The sequence below is a fragment of the Sylvia atricapilla genome, chromosome 1 (assembly GCF_009819655.1).
Source record: "Sylvia atricapilla isolate bSylAtr1 chromosome 1, bSylAtr1.pri, whole genome shotgun sequence".
Classification (NCBI taxonomy): Eukaryota; Metazoa; Chordata; class Aves; order Passeriformes; family Sylviidae; genus Sylvia; species Sylvia atricapilla.
Genome location: NC_089140.1, coordinates 84853636 through 84878930, shown reverse-complemented (window position 1 = coordinate 84878930; position 25295 = coordinate 84853636). Strand labels below are relative to the sequence as shown.

At 36.2% G+C, this 25295-nt stretch overlaps 1 long non-coding RNA gene across 2 annotated transcripts in view; it reads left to right on the top strand.

Annotated features, from left to right (window-relative positions):
• LOC136366137 (uncharacterized) overlaps nt 1–25295 on the top strand; it is a 1047166-nt gene that overhangs the window by 998935 nt on the left and 22936 nt on the right. Inside the window, exon 3 of one of the 2 annotated variants that reach the window (XR_010744470.1) lies at nt 22442–22694. The exons of the other annotated variant lie outside the window; for it this stretch is intronic. This is a non-coding gene — a long non-coding RNA (uncharacterized lncRNA). Of the gene's footprint in view, nt 1–22441; nt 22695–25295 lie in introns of those variants that run through there. 2 annotated transcript variants of the gene reach the window in all.

The following is a 25295-nucleotide window of genomic DNA, read 5'->3' as shown; positions in this document are numbered from 1 at the left end:
ACCTACAAAGAAAAAGAGTCAATATGAGAAAAGGCAACATGTAGTGAAGTAGTTATGTGTACTACTAAGAAATAAATATTACTGACCTTCTGATTTTACATCAACCAATATTAAGTTGGGGTGAGATTTGAACAAGTAGAGCAAAGATTAAATATCTAGCAGTTCTTGAATTCAGTGAATTCAAGACTTGTGCTCTCACTTAAAAGTTAGAGAATAGTAAATATCTTTGGTTATTTTGCTCGGGGTAAGTCTATAAACATTGCTTTCTGTCTTTCTCCTGGCAGACTGTTACTTTTAGAGGCATATTTGAAGTTATATAGTTTTTTATGTATGGTAATTTGCTGTGATGTTGCCTTTAGTTGTGATTTTGGACCAAGGGAAGCTGCCTGGTGCCCCTCAGCAATACTGGAAACTGGAATGTACCATGACACATGTTCTTTGGTTGAAATCTTCTGCCTGGCAATAAGGTTGATAGATCTAGGACAGAGCAACTGGAGAACACTACCAGTTCATTGAGAAGCTCTTCATTTTTCTGTGTCACAGGTGTGGGAAACAGGGTAACTAGGGGCCCAGAGGATTTCTCTGCAGAAAACTCCCACTGAGAATAGAGAAAGTAGAGAAATGAGTAAGGCCTTCCTCCTTTCTTCCACCAGTTCACCAATAGATGGAAGCAGAGATCCTTCCCTAGACAATCCTCAGCCAACCTATGGTTCCCTGTTTTCAGTTCTGTGGGGCTGAGGTCATAAAAGCAGCAAAATATCTTTGCATGGTGGAAATAGTGATGAGAGTAATATTAAAAAAGCTGAGAATGTCAAAGCTGTTTGTTAGATCTGTGTACACTAGGGCAGCTTTGTGATGTGGAGAGGTAAACAGAGCTTCTATTTATGACATCATTTGTGTATGTAGAATTCCAAAATGTTTACAAGAAAATTACTTAAAAGTTAGTTAAAAAATATTCAAAACTCATAAATTTAATACAGTTTTGTTTAACATCTTTTTCCAACTATGATCTACTTTACATGAAATTAAATTAAAACACTTGTAAGAAGAAACTAAAAGAAATGTAACTAAACTATGGAGTAAATAAAACTGTAAAATGTTATAAGTATTACTTATTAGAGACTCAGTTACAGAATATCTTTATACCAACTCTATCTACCACCCCTTTATTTATCTTTGGTCTTTGTGTATATTTGTTAGAATTACTAGAACCTAAATTTATTGAACACAGATGATTACACACAAATTTGAAATGCAAAATGATCTGACATACAATTAAGTCTAAGTTATATAATGATGTTTAGCTTTAGCATCCTCAGGAACCTTGGTTCTGTAGAAACAGAATGATCCTGCTCTGAACATGGAAATGGTGTTCCAAAAATACAGTCTAAAATTAGTCATATTTCAGCTGTTTCTACATCTTACTAATAAGTCTTATGTTACATTATGAATTGCAAGTAAAATATTGCAATTGTTCTTCCATTTTGGTATTTGCTTAGCTGACAGGCTTTGCACAGTTTTGTGCATTTAGAGGTTTTACACAACGACGTTGCATTGGGATGAGCTGGCATACACATAACACCAGTTAGAATAATGGTGTTTATCTGTCCAAAAGAGCGCTGCTTTTGTCTGGCAGATGGTTGTAGGTTGGATTGTTGTGTTTGGGACCTGGAAACAGGGGCCGGGTCACCCTTTCACTCAGCCTAGGCAGGTGTTACAAATCGGTGGGTACGTGGCGTGAAGTACCAGTATACAAGCTGGAGAGAGACTGAGCCCTGCTCCAGCTGTGATTCAGTCTGCATTTCCAAGTGTGCCTCTCATTAAAGATATAAATAATTCCTTTGAAATCAATGGGACCATTCACACACTTAGTCAGGCATGTACTTTAAGTAGATTGCTGAAGTGGGACCATTCTGCACCATTGAAATGACTATACACTCTTCAGGACGATGGAAAATCAGTCTCACAGTTATTTTAAACATGACTCAGAAAATGATTAGATTCGTCTTCAAATGTCTTCTGGTGAAAATGAATAGCTCAAGCAAAATATGGAGAATCCTCACTTACAATATCAGAAAAACAGATATAAAAATGCTTTCTCAGGTCATTTTGACAACGTTACACTTGATTTGTGGTACTGTATCAATAAAGTCAAGGAAGTGAATTGCTATTCTAGCCTTACTTGTTGGAAGTAAGTGCTTGAAAAAACAACTAAGTGGTAATTATCATGCTTCTCCTTTTCAACAACAAATATAAAATTGTGCACTCTCTGTAAATCTAAACACCTGCTGATTTTACTGGTTTTCTTTCCTAAAGAAAGGGCTCAGTCTGTACAGAGCTCTGCTCTGATTTCTGGACATGGTTATATATTAATTCTTACCAGAGGTAAAATTTGATGTAATAAGAAACTCATTCTGTTTTCACAACATAGATATTTTGTTCGTAGAATAAATAGAAGAGATAAGATAAAGATAAATAGAATTGAAATCAGAGTTCGCTGTTATGCTGACTTAAACAAGCTAATGATGGTTATCAAAGGACCCTGATCACCATTACCAAATGTAGCCTAGTGCACTAAGTAATTGGAACCCAGGTAAAACAACATTATGGGAAACAAAATTAAAGACTGATGTGGTCTCACAGTACGTATTGCACTCAAGGTACAGTTTTTGTTGTCTTGGAGTAGCAGAATTTACTTACTTGTGTATACGTGGATTTTATGACACTGAAATCCGATTTCTGTTTCATTCCATATTCTGTATTTTTTCTCATCCAGCAAATCAACTTGCATAATTGCAGAAAGGTCAGCTTTTGTTTTTATTTTTCTTCAGCAAACACTAGCTCTCCATATAATTTTACTTGGTAGCTACTGCTTTCCATTATACTAGACAAATTTTTATTTATAAAATCCTCTTGACTTGTTGAACTGCCCCCATCTCTCTCCTTAATTGCCCAAATATAATTAGAGGTCTGGATAAAATGAATCACCTTGGCAAAAATTCATCCAGCTTTGTTGCCAAATTCGAAGACTGAGTGAGGGGAAAATAGTACACTGGCACACTTGATTTAAAAATAATTCTAAGTCTAGCTGTGTGTAGTATTAATTCCGGAGACTGATTAATTAAAATGTATTGTAAATCCTTTGTGATGGGCTCCAATACCAAGTGTACCAGGCCAGGCTGTGGTTCTGTGTCAGTATTCTAGAAGAGAGTAAATTATCAGTGGTCTCTTTGCATGGCCTTCTACCAGAAGGAGAAAATAGGATGGAAGCAGTAAATGTCTAGCTGCTATTTTTTATTTTCTTAGCAGTGGCCAAACAGTGGCAGGAAAGCGTAAGGAGCAAAGACTGATAGCCAATATGTCTGCAGCAGTTTCAGGTCCCTCTCGACTCAGCGTAAAGTGGTATATATAGCACTTCAATTAACTGAAAAAATAGGAAGGAGAGCAGGTCAGAAAACACCCTTTTTCTCTCTTTGTGTCCTTCTTTCTGCCCTCAGAATTTCACCTGAGGATGTTGTTTCCACTGTCTGAAATTTCTGACATGCCTTTCAGAGCATGAGTCCAGGGCTCAAACTTGGAAGAAGATTGGGCTGTGCCAGCTGCTGTGCTCAAGAAAAAGTAAGTACCTGCTACAGGAGAAGTTGTAGCATGGGCTCTGCCAGAAATTGAGGTGGTGGAGGCAGAACAAGAAAGGGCAGCTCAGCAGCTTTGGCTGTTACAGAGGGTCTGTTCTGCAGAACATGGAAATGGGGAAAAAGGAATAGGTGGGAGAACTGAAGGGGAAGGAAATGGTAACTTTATGGTTAGGAGAGTGAAAGCAGAAGAAAAACTGAAACTCAGAGATCTATGGTAAACAAACTGGGAAAGCTCTGGGAGGAGCAAAGATTTCCTGCAGTGGATGGGAGATGTAGGGAACAGATCTCTACGCAGTCTAAAAGACAAAAGAACAAGGTCATTTGAGTAGAAGAGGCTTGGAGCATCACCTGACTGCTCCTGCAGTAATATTAGTCTGGAGGTAGTGTCTCTTTCACTTTGCCTTGTCCCCTGAAAGAAATACAATAGTGGTAAGTGAAGAAAACAAAATGCTTTTCAAAAACACAATTGTTTTCCTGAAGCAGTACAGTTAGTTGCACATCCGCTGCTGTGGTTCAGTCTAGCCCCAAACATTAAATTCCAGTTGTCCCTAAAGCAGGCTTCTTTCCCAAAAACACAGGTGATTGGACACCTGTGCTTGGTCACTCACGCCTGTGACAAAATTCCTAATGCTGATCTTAGTCTAGTTCATTATATTATCGTTTACATATACTAATTTCCCTGAGGCTTAGTATTATAATCATCTCAGGTAAATCTAGGTTATATTTTCATACTACCTCCTATCACCAACTTACTGTTTAACTTATGCTCTATTTACAGTTTCTGCTTGAATGTCTTTGAACAATTAGTTCTCAAATAAAAAAGTATTTATAGCATTCTTTTCCTGGGAACTCTTTGGTGCTTCTTTGCATCCTTCTATCATGGTCACAAGACCAAACCATAGTTGCTCTGAACTTTTTAGTGGATTTTTAATTTCTTCTGACATCACTCCCACCCCTTTCCATTAAAGACACCCTTTTGTTTTGTTTTCCTTTAAATACATACTTCTGGGTTTCTGTGGTGGTGTGTTTTATTTATGTTTAATGTTCATGATTTATTGGGTATGATTTTCTGTAATGGTTTGTTCTCTGTAACCCCCATGTTCCTCCCTATGTGGTTTTCCCCAGTCTTGGTTATATGTCAATCATTGGTTATATAACCTCCTGGTCCTGTCTGTCACTCCGGGGCTTCTCCCTGCATCCAGAAAGTTCCAGGGAAGGCGTCGAGTGATTGGACAGGATCCAGGCTTCCCCCTCCCATTGTTCCCTGTATGGTTGTCTCACCTGTCTTTTATGTTAAGAGCCACACCCTTGCTGTACCCCATTGGCCCCTGGTTGAACCCTCCCCTGTGTAACATCCCCTGTTAAAAGTTGTTGCACAAAGACCCTCGTGGTCTCTCTGAGGCTGGTGTCCCATGGTGAGGGCTCCACATCTGTAGCATCAATAAACTCGTTTGGATCTACCCCTAGAGAGTCACTCCTTTCATTTTTCCTGCTACAGCCATGCTTCACTCCTGGCAAGCCAAGACCACTTGTGTTGCTGTGGTGGCAGGGCTGGCCAGACTGGCGACACAGGCAGCGCCTCAGTTTTCAGTTACCAAAAAGTCATTTTTCAGTTAATAATCAAATGTCTTCAGGGCAGACATCCTGACCTTGGCAGAGATCAAAAAGTTGACAGTACACCAAATCCTTGAAATACCACTCACTGAAAGGTTCCCACTGAATTCAACTTAATCTTTAGCAGTATTAAAATGCACAAGCCAGAAATTTATAAAGGTGAATGTCCAACTGGAAAGCCAAGCCAAAAATAGCAAACACAATAGTGTTTACTGAATGGATTAAGAAAAAATAAGACTTTGCTATTAGAATACTTACCCAGAACTGGCTCAAAATAAACCTTCAGCTTTCTGTAGGTTTTACTAGATTTTCTTAAACAAATGTGAACTAAAATGCTTTAAATATCTTCCCCTTGTTTTTATTTTTTTTTTTTTACTTACAGCTGGTTCTTTCACACTTCTCCTATTCATAAACATATGACAGAAAAAACCCATCTGATTTGATAATTTTCTTCCTTCTGCTAGCTTCCTTAGAGACTACATTCATCTTCTACCATTTTTGCATTCAGAAGCTAAAGCATGATTGTAGGAGGTTTTGACTGTGGAGAACATGCTCTCCCATCTGCGGCAGTATTCAAAAGCCTCTTACAGAAGGCTTGTTTGGGGTTCTTTCTGGATAGATACCAAGATGTGTAAGTTTATTGATGAAACATGCTTAAGTGAGAAGAGATTGTAGCATAATTACATATTTTCCACATCTTGCATAAGAGATACACTTCAGTAGTACTCCAGCTGCTCTTGGGTAGGTTCAGTTTCCTTTGACAATTTCGTCTGCAATTTCTTTGTGAAAGATTTGCCTACAGAATACAACATTAAACTCAAAAATTAAATTTCTGAGTTTCATCTATCTCTTTACCCATTAGGAAAGCAAGAGGAAGGTATTTGCTCATCTTTACAGAGGTTACACCTGAGACAAACTAACCAGAAGAAGAAAGATTCACAGACTATTTGACACATACCTGAATTCACTGCAATTCTGTTTACCATTTAAACAATTATGAATGATATAGACAAATTATTAGATAAAAAGGAGGAGCAAATACTTCATTTTTTATATACTTTTATCATTGTCAGAAAAGATAGAAAATTGCCTTACCCAAATGCTGGGTTTTTTTCAATGTTGCAAGGCTAAATTGCTAATCTAATCTAATCTAATCTAATCTAATCTAATCTAATCTAATCTAATCTAATCTAATCTACCATAAATAGAATATAATATTATATGAGCATTCCTTAAGGATGATAAAAGCTAGTGTAAGGTCATGAATTCAAAATTTCACATATTAGCCAACACCTGCATCTTCACAAATGCATGATAAATATCCTAATGGTTTAATTTTCACAGTATAGAACAGAAGAAGGAATTTCAGATGAGCTGACAAAATCTGCTTCTGAGATGAGACTATGTCATGTATGTCAGTCATGGATGAGTAGCAGAAAAAGAAAATTTAAGTACATGGAAAAAAAGATACCCTAATTAAGTTTTGGAGAGAAAGTCAGATTACGAATCTGACAGTACCTTCAAAATTTTGTGCCCCTGCACTGGCTGCTAAAAAGGACTGTCTTGGTCTAACACCCGCAAGCAACCAAGCCCACACAGCTGCTCTCTCACTCCCCCACCAATGCAGTTGGGTAGAGAATCTGAAGGGTAAGAGGTAGAAAACTCACAGGCTGGGATAAAGACAGTAAAATAGAGAAACCACAAGCTGTGCAGACAAGCAGAGAAAAGCAAGAAATTAATTTACCACTTCTCATGGGAAGGCAGGTGTTCAACAAACCCCAGGAAAGCAGGGCCCCATCACACGTAGTAATGACTTGAAGAGACAAATTCCATCACACCAAACAACCCCCTCTCTCCTCTTCTCTCCACTTCATTTGCTGAGCATAATGTCATATGGTCTGAAATATGCCTTTTCTCAGTTGGAGTTACCTGTCTCAGCTGTGTCTCCTCCCAGTTTTCCATGCACCCCTAGTTTCCTCACCAGTGTGGCAGTACAAAAAGTGGAAAATATCTTGACTCTGTGTAAGTCCTGCTCAGCAATAGGAAAAACATCACTATATCATCATCATTTTGTTCAGTACAAATCCAAAATGTAGCTCCTTGCTAGACACTATGAAGAAAATTAGCTGTACCCTAGCCAAATCTAGCACATCTGGGTCACAGATGTGAGCATTGATTGCTGTTCATCTTGCAGCAGTCAGCATCAGTTTAGGCAGCGCTCTCAAGCTCTTCTTGAATCTGTGTATTTTGGAATCAAGATCCGTGTCTTGATTGGTAATAGTTTTGTGGGGAGTTAGGAGAAGTGCAGTTCTATTATGTGTAGGTTTATTTGTAGACAAATTTACCTTCTTTTTAGGACTGCTACTTGTTCTGGTATTGATGTTATTCTTGCAAACCGGACTACCTTCACTTTATCGCAAAGCGAGGAAACACCTTTCTTCACTTGAAATTAATACCTACCAGTGTTAGCAATCTTATCTATGATTACAAGCCTCTGGAGAGACAGAAACCTGTAAAGTCTTGCTTATGTTGTAGATAATTTTATTCCATTGAAAACTAACCATGCATATCAGCTACTTTGTTCTCACATCTGTGGAAATGCCTCAAAAATATTTCTCTGAAGTTAAAAAGTCTTAGAATCGATAGAGCAACAGATATTTTGCAGCATTAATAGTGTCATCTCAAAGCATAACAAGGTAGAATGTTGGACTCCCCTGATAGTCTTATTTGTCTATAAATATCAAAGAAATAACTTGCTACAATTGATGATACAAATTGTATGCTGAAACAATCAGCACCATTATTTTTATGAGCAGTTAGAAAGGTACTCTACTTTAGCAAATGATTAATACTACCAGTTTGGATGTGTTTTCAGTTCTATAGGCCCATAACAAGTATCAGGAGCGTATTAATGTGGAGTTAGCCACTCTTGGAAAGCCAACAGGACACTATTTCACTATTTCACAGTTGCCTAGAAAATGAACAATCAAAAAAAAAAAAAAAAAAAAAGGTCAAAAGAATGCTTACTGGCCTAGAATAATTATTTCTGAAGATCTGAAGAGATTGGGTCCTTTCAGGACCTGGCCTGGACAGATTTTCAAGAACTAGAGTTAATTTACAAGTAAGAACCAGTGCTTTAAAAGCTAGAAAAGATTCAGGCTGCCATATTCCTCCCACAGCTGTGCCTTGTAGTTTGTTCTCCAGTGATCTGTTTCCTCAAACCTACCTGTTTGCAGAAGGGAGGAGGTAGCAGCAAGGGGAAGGAGCGATGGCAGGACTGCAGCTGGGCTAGAGTAAATTACCTGAAGAGAAAGAGCCAAAGCCACAATATCAAAAATAATGGAAAAAATTAAAACTTGAGGAAAATTCTCACCTTGGCAGTGGAAGAAATGCTCCTTGGAAGTGACTTTTCCTGGGCAATTTAATAAGATTGGGCATTTGTTTAGAAAAAAAAAAATTAAAGCAAATAACAGAAGCAATGATTCATAAAGGGGGAACTAGAAAAATTGAAAAATGAGAAGTAAGATAACTTATATATGACTTGAAAAATAGCAGGTTGTGTGTGAGAAAAAAAAAATAAGATTACTACCCTGGTTGATCCATGAAAAAAAAAAATAGCAGTTAAAGCAATATAGGTAAATGTGTTCTTGGGGAAAGCTGCAACTAACTGTATTAAGTAAAACATAATTACATGTTGTTCTGGGTGTTTTTGTTTGGTTGGTTGGTTTTTTGTTTGTTTGGGGTTTTTTGGGAGTTCGGGGTTTTTTGTTGTTGTTGTTTTGTTTTGGTTTGTTTGTTTGTTTTTGTTGTTTTTTGTTTTTGTTTTGGTTTGGTGGTTTTTGGTTTGTTGTTGTTGTTTATTTTTGTGGTTTTGTTTGTTTGTTTGTTTGTTTTTAACTTTTGTTTGGCCAGTGCTACAACAAAGCCTAATTTCATTTTGCTCTATGGCATTTTTGTGAAATATTAAGACACTCAAGAGGACCCAAATCTTTTGTTTTTACATATCTTAATGTAGCCTTTACTTTTATTATCCATATCTTGTCCATGTGAAGACACTGGAAATTCAACTTAAATTAGAAATGCTTAAATACTTGCTTCTCTTTTGTTTGCTTAAAAAAATGGAAAAAAAAGGTCATGTTATTTATGTTTGGATTCTTGTGTATTTTTATTCTTGCAGCTCACGCTCTAAGATTCAATCAGTTTGGAGAATACTTAGCGTGTCATGGATTTATAAAGAAGGATTTTCACATAAAATTTACTATTGTAAAAAAGCATATGTTTTTATATGGAGTATAGGGTGGCAAGCAAGAATTGTGGTAAAGATTAATTCTGCTTTTTCTGTACTGGTTGCTTTAATAGGTTTTCCTTGGAAGGCTAAAAGGTATAGATCCAGGGAAAAACATATGAGAGCCTCTGACAAAGCATAAGTTATGGAAACTCCTATACAGAATAATCTACCATAGAATATTAGAACAAGTCAAAGTTTGCCGAGTTTTATAGCCTTTAATATGGTCTATATAACTGGGTGAGGTTTATTATTTTTATTAATTGTGTTACAGGTATATTTATACTCCAACTGAGAGTAGCACCTTATTTTGCTATTTTTTGTTTAAGAAATATGTAGCTCATCATTGTCCTAAAGGACTGCAGGCTGAATAGACCTGAATAGAACAGGAGGCTAGGAAGAAATTGGAGACACAGCTCTGAAGGTCACATAAGAATCTTGCTAATGAATCTTGCTAAGAATCCTTTTGTGCTTATGGGAATCAAGAAAATTCCATCTCAAAAACGTAAACGGCTGGAATCTAGGAAAAGCTGGAAAAATAAAAAACATTAATAGCCATCTTATGTATTCATATGTACATGATAAGCCTGCAAAGTAACATGAACTAATGTAACTTATGGTGTTAAAAAAAGCTGTAATTATTTGAAAACATAATTGATTGCAGCATTTTGATGCTGAAGTGGTGAGTTTTTTAACAACTTATATTACTATACAAAATTGCTAGTGTTATCTGTTTTTCTTGATTAGGAATTTTATTAATTATTTCTTTTTTAGTAAAGATAGAGAAGATTGGGGAAGAACTCAAGTAAAAATGCAGGATAAGTTAATGCACGCTAACTGCACACTGTGCAGTTAAAGGGAGAATAGGTCTTTTGGTTTTTCAAAACATAAAGGCATTGAAGTCTTCATTATAACAAATAAATATGAATCTACCTGAAATATTTTATGATGATGCTGGTGAAACACTGGAAGAGGTTGCCCAGAGAGCTGTGGGTGTCCCATCCCTGGAAACATTCAAGATTAAGCCAGGTGACGTTCTGAGAAACCTGATCTATTTGAAGATGCCCTTGCTTATTATATGGGGATTGGATGACCTTTAAAGATTCCTTCCAGTACAAAGTATTGTATGGTTCTATGATATCACCCTGATACCATTTTTTTTTCCCTAATTATCACTGTTTCCAGAAAAAATGTTTAACTTCTGTGTGTGTCAAAATGACATTTGAAATAACAATGATACTTTGACAAATAAATGTCTTCTAAGCAGTAGTTAAATTAATGCTTTCAGTAGTATGGAATAAAAACTTAATGACAAACCCTAATGCTGAAATATATCGCGACATTTCAGCCTTGAAAAACTCTGTACACCATTATATACTGAGAATATGCTTTATATATGATTTTCCAGAGAAAATTCACTTCTTTTCTGCAAAGTCTGTACACCATGGCTGCTACTTTGCCTGCTGTTTTCCAGCAGTATCATTCTCTCTTGGATCAAATGTATTTTTTAGTCTTCTCTTCTTTCTTAGTGTCTTTGCATCATTTCAGCTCCTGTGACTGCTGTTCAGTGCATGGCGTGTTTGTATGTAGGAATTACTTGGCACCAAAGAAAGTCATGGTTAGTGCTGGTCTACAGCATGCCCTCCAGTCACTAGCACTTGTACAGAGATACAGCTGAGGTCATATTACATTAAGGTGTATAAATTCACATCAAAGCTTAGCAACTGTGTGAAAAAAAATTAAATTAACAGATAACACTTGTGTTAACCTGCCATGATCAGATCTTCCATACCTTTCCTTGATAATAACTAGTGAAAAAGAATACCTTTCATCTTCACCACCTCAAGCTGAAAGCTCAAGTTGATGATTTTGCTTAGGTTTTCATGTCTCTTATAACATGTGCCATGAAATTATCAACTGCTTTTTTGAAAAGGACTCGGTGATTCCAAAGACAGTAGTCATACACTTCTTGTAGAAGAAATTCCATTCTAAAGCAATATTGACTTATCTGAATTCTTGTCTTGGAAAAACCACCCCAATTTTGAGGATTGCCTTTCCTTGTAATATTTCCAGTGTTTACACATCTACTCTAGAGTGGAAAGAATCATCTCTCTGACCATTTATTATATAAAGTCTTAGGTTGTTCAAAGGATCAGTAAATGTATTCAGCAAAACCAGGTACAGTATTAAAATGAAAGACTGACAAGATCTGTTGTAAAATTTCATTCTAATACTTACTAGATGGTTAAAGAACACAGAGAAAAATCAATAAATATAAAATTAAAGTCAGCCAAAAATTATCTGTATGGGGTCTGGGGATTTAAAAAGGCTGAGGATGGAAAAGGGTAAAGATAAAACAGAATAAAAGAGACTCTCCCATTGAGTTACAAGGTCCAGAGTAGACCCTCTTGCCAAAATTAGCTCTCTACTTGACCAGTGGTTTAGGCCTAAAGGTTTTAACTGCACTTCCAACTTAACAAGGACCAAATTTATAGTCTATTTTAAATAATTTAAGAAAATATATTATAGAATTTATTAAAAGCACGAGAGTAACTAATTTATAGGCCTATCTTAGGAATTTAAGTTACTTAAGAATCTAAGAGAAAAATGTTCATAGCACATATTCTATTGCTTATTCACAGCCACACACATACAGACCTAAAGAAGCATGCATGGGATATATACCTGTGAAAAATTCCCCTCAAGATCAGTGAAGTGCTCCCATTTTTGCATTCACAATGGGCAAAAGGTAGAGCCTTAAGTAGTGGGGGCATCAGGTCAAGCTCTGTCATCATTCTTCAGTCCTCCAAGTACAGCAAACCTGAGAGTTCACTATCTCTGAGAGGCTGCAGTCCACTAGGGTCCAGAGAACTCAGAGAATCTCACTTAGAACTGCTGTTCATACAGTTGGAAATACACTGGATTAGTCCTAGTAATTTTCCATCCTGGCAGCAGATTGGCCCCCTAACTTTCTTTGAAAGTTCAATAACAAAAATGTTGTTCCACTTGAGTTGTTATTCAGGCAAGAAATTTAAGTTACCAAAGCTGTTAAAAAGCAGGAGCTCATTAGACAGCACTAGTTCCTGGGAACTGACAGTGTATCTAAGAGGCTCAAGAGGAGTTTAATCCAGGTGCTATTTGTCAAGGCCAAGGCCTAATAAGCATTTCTGAAATCATATTGTGGAACAGGGAAAGGATGTGGGGGCCCTGCGCCATCACAACCATCAGCTGTCCTTTCTGTCCTAACAGAAACAGCAAACCTAGCAGAACATGGACATAGGGTCAATAATGCAAAAATACATTAAGGAAAAACACCTCAATGTTCAGCTTCATATGGAATATGTTCTTATCAGATTGCATCATCCATTCATAGCTAAAATAAGCTATACTGCATTGGAGGAAAAATATAATACTCAAGAAAGATTATATAAAAGGGCTTGTGAAGATCTCAAATGAATCAGCATCAGCTCTTATAAAAGCAAATCAGCATATCCTTATAGTCCCTGCCAAAATTCCACTGCTGCTATCAAAACAAATCTATATTAATTTATTCAAGTGCTTACAGTAAATTTTAATAATTCACTGAAACTGTTTCCTCCTAAATCAAACCTTTGAAATCAGAATGCTTCAAATTCCTGGTGTTTTGTACAAGCCTAAGTCAAGATATATTTGAAAAAAAGTTATTTAAAAGGTAATAGCTTGAAACTTAAATCTTTCCCTTAAATAACATTTTCATTGACTAAAATCTTTTCCAGTACAGATAAAAATGTTAGGTTTTTCTATCTGCATGTCATTCTTGTTAATATTATTAGATTATCCTGTTCATCCAGTTAGAACTTAACTATCTTGCAATAATTTGTGTAACTATCCTTTTAATTTTTTATATTTTTACACTTAAATACTGAATTTGCTTTTCTAAGAGTATTCAGTAATTAAAAGGAAAACATATTTCTGTATTTAACTAATATTTTATATGTAATTAGATATGTAATTGTATTCCAAACTGAAACACTAGGTGATTTTGAAAACAGTTACACTTTCATGTTCATATACATTTCTTGTTCTTATTTTTGCAATCTTTCTTCTCCTTTCTGAGCATCCTCTCTAATACTTTAGGGCATTTACATAAGCCATATGCCCTTCTCATCTACCATATTTTATTCCCTTAGCCCCAGCAATTGAAGGAGAGGAGGATATGAAAATGGAGTCCCTCCAAATACAGAGGCAGTGGTCTGAGCAAGGCTTTGGGCTGCATTCATAGCAGGAAAAGTTAGTATTTCAATCTAAGGGTGTCAGCCCTCAAGAAAACCCTTGTTTTTAAAGAGTCATCTCTTTATTCTTGTTTACCAGAAGTACTTACAGGTTTTACATTTTGGGAGAGAACATTAGTTTTATGGTGGTGCAGCAGAGGCTAAAGAGACAAAAAGGTTTGGGTAGAGCATCTGGATCAGTTTGCACGGATTAATGCTTTATATAGACAGCAATTGTTGGATTTCATCTGCTATCCTATTGCTCATTCTTGAAAAGTTTTTGTAGAGCTCTTCATGTTCAACCTTTATTTTTACTTTGAATAATGTAATATCAGGTTTATCCTCTCTCTATTCACCAGATTTTTACCATCATTTTATAAATGTTCACTGCAGAACAGAGTGAACTTTCAGTTCTTCCTTTGTGAAAACTGACTTTTAATTCCCATATGTTGTTAGCCCATCTTCTACTAGTTATTTGTTCAAGGAAGCACTGCTTGTCCTGAAACTTCTGGACAGCAATTTAAGCCTGCCTCTTCTGCATGTTACCAGTGAATACTGAGAACAGTTTTGAATACTGAGAACAATTATTTTTTTTTTCCCTGCCTGCAGCACCATTTTGAGTTTGTTTCTTTGAAAGAACGACTGGTCATATAAAGGGTTTTCCCTTTGATTAAAAGATTTCATCTCCCTATTCCCTTTTTCCTGTGCATTTGACTGTTTTCTGATTGTTTATGTTCTGGAGAAAGCAATTGATTTGCTGCATCTACATTCCCCATTCTCTTTTATGCCCATAGCAGGGAATAACTCACACAGAAAAGTAACAGACTGAAGTTAACCAGCTCACAGTAAAGTCCTTAAAGAAAGAGGGCGGTTACCTAAGTGAGTTCTGTATTTAATGTCTTCTTGGTCAGTCTCCAATTATGAGTGTATCTCAGGTTTTCCACAGCATCAAAGGAATACTGATCCATTTAACAATGCAATAGTCTATAAAGCAGCTGTCATAGCAGTAAAGACAACCATTTTAAAATCTAAGTTTGCGTATGGTGATTTGAGTCATTAGTCTTTCAGCCCATTTTGTATGGTTTGGTAAGTATGACCTCAAGGTATATTTAATTGGTGAGACTGCAACTGTCCCTTATACTATGCTACCTCTCAAGAGCTTGCATGGATGCTTCATTTAATTGCTGACCTTGCTTTGTTCTCTTTTGGCACTCTTCCTGTCTTAGGAGCCAAGGGAAGGAATTAGAGTTTTCAGGACCTCACATGTTTGGGTGATGCTTTCCATTGCCTGAATTTACCCTTTACTCCCTGGTAACAGTGTTAGTGAAAAGTCAGTGCAAAGCTGGTAAACCAAGCCAGTCTTACTTTGTTTTCCTTCTCAGTTGAGCAAATATCAGCAACCAAATGCCATGCATGGGAAACAGATGATCAGTCATGCTGTCTTCCTGCAAAAGTACACTATAAGCTTGAGAGAGAACAGGAAATTAACATGCATCTGTGAAAAGGTGTTATCCATTTTCAGTGATCCAGAAAACATTTGTTGAATGGCTGAAAATAATGACAGAAAACAGATCCTAGGGTTTATTTCCTCCCTGGCATACTCCCCTTTTGCATCCGATTTAATGAGTACTATTTGCCTAAATTCTGATTCTTTGTTTCATTCATATCATTTTTAGTAAGTACTAATTTGCTAAAAAAAAATTGCATGGAATGTATCATCTCTACACATCATTGGATAACTAGGGAGTTCTGAGGTATTCTGGGACATCCTTAGGGAGCTAAAAAAATGCTGTAGGATTTTATGAAGAGAGCATCATTATTAATACATTCATAATTTGATCCCTGTTTGGTTTTAATCAGAACTGTATAGTTATTGTAGCATATTATATTAAATGAAAATCTCCTAGTTACTTCACATTATATTGCAGTGGGAAAAAAGTTATCAATTTAATTAAATAGATTTTATTTTATTAATTAAACAACTAAGTAGTTTGCTTGTTTTCTTGGTGCATTGCTTATTTATCAAATTTTCTTCATGAATTCAGGGACATCTTTTTCATTAATGCATATTTTATTTAGAACAGAACCATTTAGTTTTACTCCAGGGTAGACTATTGCTAAACAGGACCAGATACAATGGGATACGTAATAGCAGGAACATTGTAAGTATTCTCAGGGCTGGGCCTCGCTGAGTACAGTATCTCAAAATTCCATGCCCAAAACAATTTGAATGGAACCCTTGCACTTGCCATGACCATAGGTATATGCACAAAAAGATTTATTCAAGTCACCAACAAGAGATGGAGAGTTTGTAGCCAAAAAACAATTTCTCACAAGCAGCTGCAGTACCCTAGATATTGTTGCATCTGGTCTCATCAGACTAGCAATACCTGGCTCTGCTAATACTGGGTATGGAAATCACTAAGATACTTTGAGGAAAATAGGGATGTGAATGTGATTGAACTGTTATTGAGCATGAGACTGAACCAATATTGTTGTATCACTTTAAAGCTCAATTTTCTTCCTCTGTAGGAAATACATGAACACCACAAAAGTTACTCTGTCTTTTTGGTCATGGTGGAAAGAAGAGAAAAAGAACTCCCAAACCATTAAATCAGAGAAGAAGAAACCCCCACAATTGCTACAAGACATAGAAATTCAATTGATATGAGCAGAGTATGGTGGCTATAATGGAGATAGGTGCCATCAGTTCTAGGAGACTTCCAGAGTTTTTAATCTTGACATCCATTCTTTTATGTTGATTTGTTCCATGTTGATTCAGTTCCATACCTTTGTCTCCTTCAGGCTCTTTACGCCATCATCCCCCCATTTCCCCTATTTGTTTTCTTTCTGTGTTTTCATAGACCCTTTATTTCTTTCTCTTAAGTTATTTTCTCCCTTTCTGTCTTACCTTAATAAAATTCCTTCTGTCCTGATCAAATTTTCACCTCAGGAAATAAACAAGTATGCACAGCTGCCAAAACAAAACAAAAAAGAAAAAACCACACACTTCTGTGAGCATGTCAATCTATGACATGATTTATTCATGTGACAATATAAAACAGGTTGTCATATTTTTCTTTCTGTGGAAATAGTGTTGAGCTATTGACAACTAAAACTTTGAGAAATGTAAATCCATTTTTTTTCCCGCTTATGATAAAGTGATATGTAATTTTACATTTTAAAGCACTTTTTGCTAAGATATATTCAGTTCTTGGCGTGTATATTTTTTGTGGTGGCACAAACTTAAATTGGTAAGCGGTAGCCAGCTGCTAAAGAGTTAACATTTTCTACGCAGTTTTTTTTGCCTTCCAATACTTCCACTGTATTGTGAAATGGCAGTAGAAAGTTGCCAAAGATTGTGATATGCTTTTTCTTCAAGAAGTGTGTCTGTCAATAAAATCAAAGGGGTACCTATGGGTTGAGCTTCTTTGGTGGAGGTATTCGGCAGACTAAAAGAGAGAGACAGTACTCCAGTATGCCTTTAAAGCAATCTTCTGATTTTGAGTATGTTCTGCTGGTTTGGACCAGATAGAATTAGAGTGTTGTTTAATGACAGGAATTAAATGGGCTGAGTTGGCTTAAACAGTCTGACTCAGGGAACAGTCTTTAGCTCCCCAGTATGCTCCATTAGCTAAGAAGAGACAAGAGTGAATGACGAGGCACTGCAAATCAAAAGTCAGTCTCTTTATTGTCAGAGAACTAACATTCTCCAGTGGCATCTCAGCATTCAGAATAATCTCACATGAACCTCACTATAGGAAGTTAAAATGTACTGCCAAATATAGCTTTATACATGCAAATAATCAAAAGTGTTTGCTGTAATCTGAAATCCAGATGCACAGCATGCTGTCTCAAGGGCTAGACATGCAATATGTGTACATATTTTTAATACACATAAACAGTTAAGCATTTATCTTATGTATCTATACGTGTTCAAATTTGTACATCTATGTACAGGAATAATTTGTTATTTAACTAAAAAAAGAATGTAAAAAATCTAGGGTAATTCTTCATTTAAGACATAATCATAGTAGTGCTATCTCTTCCGTCTGATTTGAGTCCAATCCTTTAATCTCTAATATATCAATTTTTAAATAGATATGTTATTTGATAGCAAGCAAATCTTCCTAAACTTGTGCTATATATCTGTGGCATTCAGAACTCCAGGAAGTACAATAATTTAACTCCAAACCATCATGAATCTTGCATTAGAAAGCAACCTTGATCATTGTGATGCATTATAACTAATAACTAATAGGTCTGGGAATCTGAAAATAGACACATAAAATATACATTCTTTAATATCTCAATCTTAAAAGGAAATAATCAACAACATTCCAGAGTGGAGTCCTTCGAGGGCTGGAAGATAGATATTTATTCCAATATGGTCAAGTATATGGGCTGCAGGGACATAAATTGCTCCAGCATGGGAATGTCTGGTACATCACCAGAAGCACATCCTCACCCTCCTTGTTGCTTGCATGGTTTCTCACACTTTCTCCTTTCTCTTCTCTCTTTGAATATCCTATGCCAGAGGAAATGCACAAATGGCCAACAACCTCCATTTTGTCTTGTTGTGGGTCCATCGTGGAGAAGGCTGAAACCAGCTGAGTCTGGGACAAGACTCCTGATCTCCTGTAAAAGCAGCCATCCCTGTAGCCCTCATGTTGCTCAAAATCTTGCCACCTACAGCAGTACAAATGGCATTTCAGAAGTGTATTTAGTTTTTCAGGCTTTTTGATGCCATTAGAATTTGGACATGCAAAGTGTCTAATCATAGAATCATAGAATGCTTTGGCTTGGAAGGGACCTTAAAGATCATCTCCTTCCAACCCCTCCACCATGGGCAGGGAGAGTTTCCACTAGACCAGGTGTCTCAAATCCCCATCCAACCTGGCCTTGAATACTTTCAGGAATTGAGCATTTACAGCTTTTCTGGGGAATCTATTCCAGTACCCTCAAAGTAAAGTATTTCTTTCTAATATCTATCTAAACCTACCCTCTATCAGTTAAAAAATATTTCCCCTCCTCTTATAGCTATATGTCCTTGTGACAAGTCCTTCTAACCACCTTGTAGGTCCCCTTAAGGTAGCAGAAACTGCTATAAGGTTTCCTTGGAGCCTGCTCTTCTCCAGGCTGAACAACCCCAACTCCCTCAGCCTGCTCTCACAGATGAGGGGTTCCAGCCCTCTGATAATCTTTTGTGGCCCTCCTCTGATCTCACTTCAGTAAGTTCACATCCGTCTTATGCTGGGGAGCCCAGAGCTGGATGCAGCACTCCAGGTGGGGTCTCAGGAGAGAAGAGGAGAGGGAGAAGAACACCTCCCTCATCCTGCTAGCCCTGCTACTTTTGATGCAGTCCTGGACATGAATGGCTTTCTGGGCTGAAAACACACTGTCAGCTCATACTGAGCCTCTTATCAACCAACACCCACAAGTCCATCTTTTCTGGGCTTCTCTCAAACCATTCTCTGTCCAGACTGTGTTTGAGCTTGGAATTGCTCCAACTGTTTGAGCTTGGAATTGCTCCAACCCAGATGCAGCACTTTGCACTTTGCCTTGTTCAACTTCATGAAGTTCACATGGGCCCACCTCTGAAGCCTGTCAAGGTCCATTCAGATGGCACTCCTTCCCTCCAGCATGTCAACCAGACCACACACCTTGGTGTCATCAGAAAGCTTGCACTCCATCCCACTCTCTGTGTTGCTGAAAAAGATATGAAACAGCATCAGTCCCAAAACTGATCCCTGAGGAACAATGGCTTCAAATTGCATGGAGTTAGGATAAGGGCAAGAACTTTAGATGTATTCTCAGTCTCACACTGAGTGAGCACAGTTTCCTAAACTAAGTGAAGCTCTATTAGTAACACTATTCTATGGATGGTTCACTGCTTTCAGAGATGGCTCAGTTTGCCCCCAAGTACTTTTCCCAATATACAAAATTATGAAGACATGGTTAAAAATAAGAATCAACTTCTCCTTTATGAGCAGTTCAGATTGAGAATTTTCAGATTGAAAAATTGAGCAATTAACTCAGAATTGGTAGAATACGCACTTGATATGTGGGAAAGTGTATTACAAGCTCCAGCTCTAATTGCAACTGGAAGCTGGTACAAGACCATGGACTACTTTTCAGTTTATGTCTTTCCTTCCTTTTTGTAGCAGTTCTACTTTTATTTAAGATACATGCCTGTGTATGCATGTTATCAAATAAAAGGAGAGACATTATCACAAGGTAGTTAGAAAATTTATACATTTCCAGCACTCTGTTATGATTTTGGGTACATCCCACATGCCAGTAAAATGCATTTTACTTTCTTCTTTATCATGCAGACTCATTTCACATAAATTCTAAGGAGAAAGAATGTCTTGAGCCTGAGGAAAAATCATTTATTAGATTTTGTTCATTTAGTATTAAAAAATGGACAAAGGCCAGATCATTTTATGTAGGGAATGACCATTTTTAATGTCTGTAATTTTCAGAGACTTTGCCAGGCTATTGGCAGCAATATAGAATGCTTTGAAGCAAGGCCACTATTAAAAATACAGTTGTTGGAAACATTTGGTAGTGATTAAACTGTTACCAACATTTTAAGTCTAAATGAAGGAGAAAATAGAATAACAACATGAACAACCCTGAGAAAGGATTTTTTTCTAAACTGAAATCATTAAATTCTGAAATCTATCTTTTCAAGGTCTTTCATTGTAATCCATTATCTTTCATTCCCCTTTGTACTACAAAATTGTCAGCTTGGTGATATATTACACATAACAATGTCATTACATTGGCATAACATGACAACTGGGACTCATTTGAACTTTTAGAAATTTCTGATCCCTAAAATAAATTATGAACTAAAGACATTTGAGACATAGAAAATAAGTCACTAGTTAGAAAGAATAGGGTTCTCCATACGTTTTGGAGAATTACACTTTTCTGAGCTTTTTTTTTTTTTCTCTTAATGCATATAATAAACTTACCAGAAAATATAATCCATAGATGTCCTTAGGCTTTTTCTCCTTAGGCTTACTGAAGTACTCAGTCCTTCTGTAGACTCCTCATCTACATCAAATCTCTGGAACAAAAATAATAAGTTTGCCATAACTTTGATCAGAAAAATTGTTAACTGACCCCTCAACTCTCCTTATTTTATTTTTTTTTTCTTACCTTCAAAATTTTTTGGGTACTCTTTGTCTCTTTCTCCTCTGTTGAACTATTTTAATTCTTGATTTTGAGTATTCAGTGAGACATATAGCAGATGGGAAATAGTAGACTAAGGAGTTTGGGGTTGACAGAGAGCAGATGTAAGCAGCCTCATTGTTTCTAGCCTGATCAGCACCTGAGTCTGCAAGTACAACCTTTGAAATTCTGGCATGTAAACATAGTGTCTTCTGGTCAGTCACAACATTTTGGCCAGCTATTTGCAGCAATGGAAGATACTTATCTTGACTCTCTAGGCATATTTCCCTGCTGAAGAAGCACCTATTCAGACAAAATATAGTTTCCAGGACGAAAAGTCCAGGAAGGTTTATCCCTTTGTACTGTTAGTGAAGAAGGAGTTCTGTGAATCAGCTTCAGGAAGAAGACAGGCTAAGCTCCTCTGAATTGTTTTCTGGAGCAGTATCTTCAGTAAGGATATCTTGTCTCTGGAGTTGTGCCTGGATGCTCTCTGACATTTAGAAGGCTGAGGGCGTTTATCATTTTTTTGCATGTTTTGAAAGCTGCAGTACCTTGGAGCTTGCTGGCTGCATGCAGTAGTCTGTTTTGGGACAACAATTGAACGTGTTTGTGTAGTTTCTACATTTATTCTATTGTGAGAAAAGGTGGTCAATGGGTTTCAGAATGGTGGCCAACTTCACGTTAATATTCAGGTGTTTTGGTTTATAGGAGATTGAAAACTGAACATGAAGCTGGAATTCCAATTGTAGATATTTTTAAGTCCTCTGCAGCTAGAATTCTGATGTAAGCAGTGTGCCTGTTTCTCTTACATACTACTTTTTTATGAAGCATTCTGTGCAAGTGTCTTGTACTGGAATGTAAACATAACTACTGGCTCTATCAGGAAATGTGTGCTCTTTGCACATTATAATAATGTGATATAAATGATAGCAAATTCCAAATGGTTATGACTGTACCTCAGACTAGGTTTGGGCTTTTTTTATACTTTTAATATTAGAATTCTTGCTCTGTAGTGTATTGTAAAGTTCAGCAGACATAAGGAAGATTCAGATTTTTAGTATCTTGGCTTTATGAATAAATATAAAATGTAAATTCATTCTACAGCTAGTAGTTTAAAGCTTCTCACAGATTTGCATGACGATTCAGCTCAGCTTTCCCTATTTGCTGAATTAGCACAGTTAGTAAGGAAATAGCACTTGTTTCAATCAAACCCCATAGTCTTTCAGATTTCAAGACCTGCTTAAAGTAGCAGCAGTATGTGTGCAAAAAAGTGAAAATGAGTAGCTTTATGGATGCCTTTAGCCTTGAAATTTGTTACCTGGTGCTAAAATAGCTTCAACCTATTTTGCCTCTTGTCCTGCAGAAATATTTCCATGGGGAAACCATATTCAATGTAGTCTCTTCTAATGTTTTTACTTACATGTTACTTTTTTGCAAGTAACAGCCCATATGTTCTGGTGATGTGCAGGGTATAGGCTTCTTTCTTTCTTTCTTTTTTTTTTTTTTTTTTTTTTTTTTTTTTTTTTTTTTTTTTTTTTGGGAAATATGTCCATATTTCTGGACATATGCAAAAGTTTGGCTAAAGGTATTCATTTTTACTTGATAAGAGAAGATCCTAGTATCACTCTGGTGTTTTAGCACGCACTTCGTGCTGATACATTGCCCACTTCACAGTGTAAGGGATATGTGAACAGATGCTCCAGATGATAGCTTGAAGTATAATGAAGTCTTGTCAGAGTAGGTTGTTATAGAAATAAATACATTATATCTAGTTTCTTCCATTCCATGTTACTTGAAACTCAAATAAAAAGTATTATTCCAATAGTATTCTGTTAGGATTAATTATCTTAAAAGTAGACAGCAAAGCATAAAAATTTTTTCTTCGAATGTCTGAACAAACATATACACCTCTGTGGATTCTTTTTAAATGTAAAAGTTGGCATATACAAATAGGAAAGAAGGGTGTGTAGAAGGAAGAACTGTGTGGAAGATTGTGGGGGAAACTGTTCGAAATGAACGTTAGGTTGCATGAGTCTGACTAAACTAGAGGTTATTTTCTTGTGTTGAGACCCTAAAAAAATTGATCAGTATCATTTTGCATGGATCTAAATTTTAGTTTCTGTCTTCCTAAGGACAAAAAGTAAAGAAACCTTAAATATGTAAGGCCAATATTTTTTCTTTAAGAATATTAATTGCTTCAAATTTGTGACAGGAAAATAAAGAAAAAAAAATTAACAAACCTTCCTGTATTGTAGAAGAATCAGTACTGCAAATTTTGCTCTTTCTTTGCAGGTCTGTACATGTTAGGGCTGAATTTACTATATAGAAATTGTGTTGCATATACTAAATACTTCTTGCTTTTCTCCTTGTTACCCTACATTCCTTTAATTATCCATAGCTGAATTTAGAGGTTTAGGCTCTTGAGAGCCAACCCTGGGTCACTTCTCTCACCATCCCATGCCAGTGTTCCTCTACATTCCACACAGTTTTCTACCTGCTTTCAAAGCTTTTAAACTGTCATACCAAACCAGTATTTCTCTGCTTTACACCATTATGTTAGAGCCATAAACATTTTGTTCTACAGAATAAATACTTTTTGCAAGAGTATGTACAGGATTACAATTATATAATACAAAATTATGCAAAAACAAAACAAACTAGTCATAGCCACCTAGTCAGGCTGTTGTAGCTAAATAAGCTAAAGCAAAGTTCCAGGCATGTCAATAAAAGTACAAAGTAATCCTGACAAAGCTCATTTTTGAGTGTCTGTAACAACAATACAAAACTTATGGCCTATTCTTAGCAATATTGTATTTAGTGGACTATGGGTTTAGTTATATTGCCCTCTCTATAGTGCTGGTGGAGGGGAAGAATGCAATTTCTAAATTCCAGTAAAGTATTCAGAGGCTGGTCTTTTTATACTCTGAAAAGACAGAAATCTTTTCTACATTTTTAAAGTCTGTAGGTTGTTTTTGTTTGTTTTTCTGAAGTTTTCTTGAATTTCTTTTGTTGGGATGAAATAAATTTAGTACCAAGCAGATTTTGTTTCCTTAGCAGTGGCATTCATATTCCTTACTTGCCTTCTGATCAAGGTGCCTCTTGAATTTATTAAACTGCTATTTTTTTGATATATGTTGCATGTAAAATAGTCTTCTGTGGAATATTGGATACACCATAAAAGCCACAAAAATTATTACTTTTATAAATTTTTCCTTATTTAAAACATCTTAGAAAACAAATAAGGCAAAAAAACCTTAAAGTTTTTAATTTAAAGGATGGAATTGACCAATCCATATTTACAAGACTGTGTATTTACAATATAGGCACCAAATTATAATATTTTCAGTATTCTTCCAGTAAATATATAAGAAAAAAAAGTATATTTCTTATATTCTGCAAAGATTCATACAAAACCGTAATGATTTGAAATTTGATTGATTGATTAGAAATTGATTTAAAAGATGCATTATATTTTTCTAACTCTCTCAATAATCAGTATTGTAATACACACTCTGTCATCAGTATTGAAAATTCACTATTTTGCTTGTAATTCCACCCATAAGATTAAGAACAGTATAAGTGGTCTTGATCATCTATCTCTTTAACAACAGGGATTAGCCAGAATAATTGCTGTAAAAGGAGATTATTTTCAGCCCCTAATAGAAGAGCCAGACTTTTAGATGGAAATAGCCCATTATTTATTCTTTCAGGTTTATCTCAAAACATATGCTGCAATTAGATACTTAAAGACAAGACTGCATACTTTAGAACACCACAATCAGTACGTGAGTTATTCTTGTTAGTAAGAGATAAATGCTTAATCTTGAAAGCTCATCTAGAGTGCAGTACAGTGATGTGTAACCTGCTGTTTCAGGGACCACTTGTCTCTGTAATACATCTTCCACACCCACCTAGGTCATTGAATTGGTTTAAGTCTCTGAACTGGGGGTCAAGGTGAAAAAAGCAAACAAATTTATACATACACACACACACACACACACACACACACACACACATACATATAAAAACACCAGCTGTTTCCTTTATTTTTCCTATCACCTATCAGTAGACAGATGATTTATATGTTTTCATCAAAAGACATAGAGATATGTAGCTAAATGCTTGAGAAGCCTCACTAAATGTGGGAAATAAATTCATGTTTGCAAAATTTCTGGGTGCAGCATAAAAATATACAGACCTTGAGATTTGAAATCAAATCAGATAAAACATGATACTGTCTTATTTAGAGCTACTGCCTCTCTTAGAAGGTAATAATTTTAAAGCATTAAATGTCCATATGATGAAATAGCTTCCTAACCCTGTTTTTCT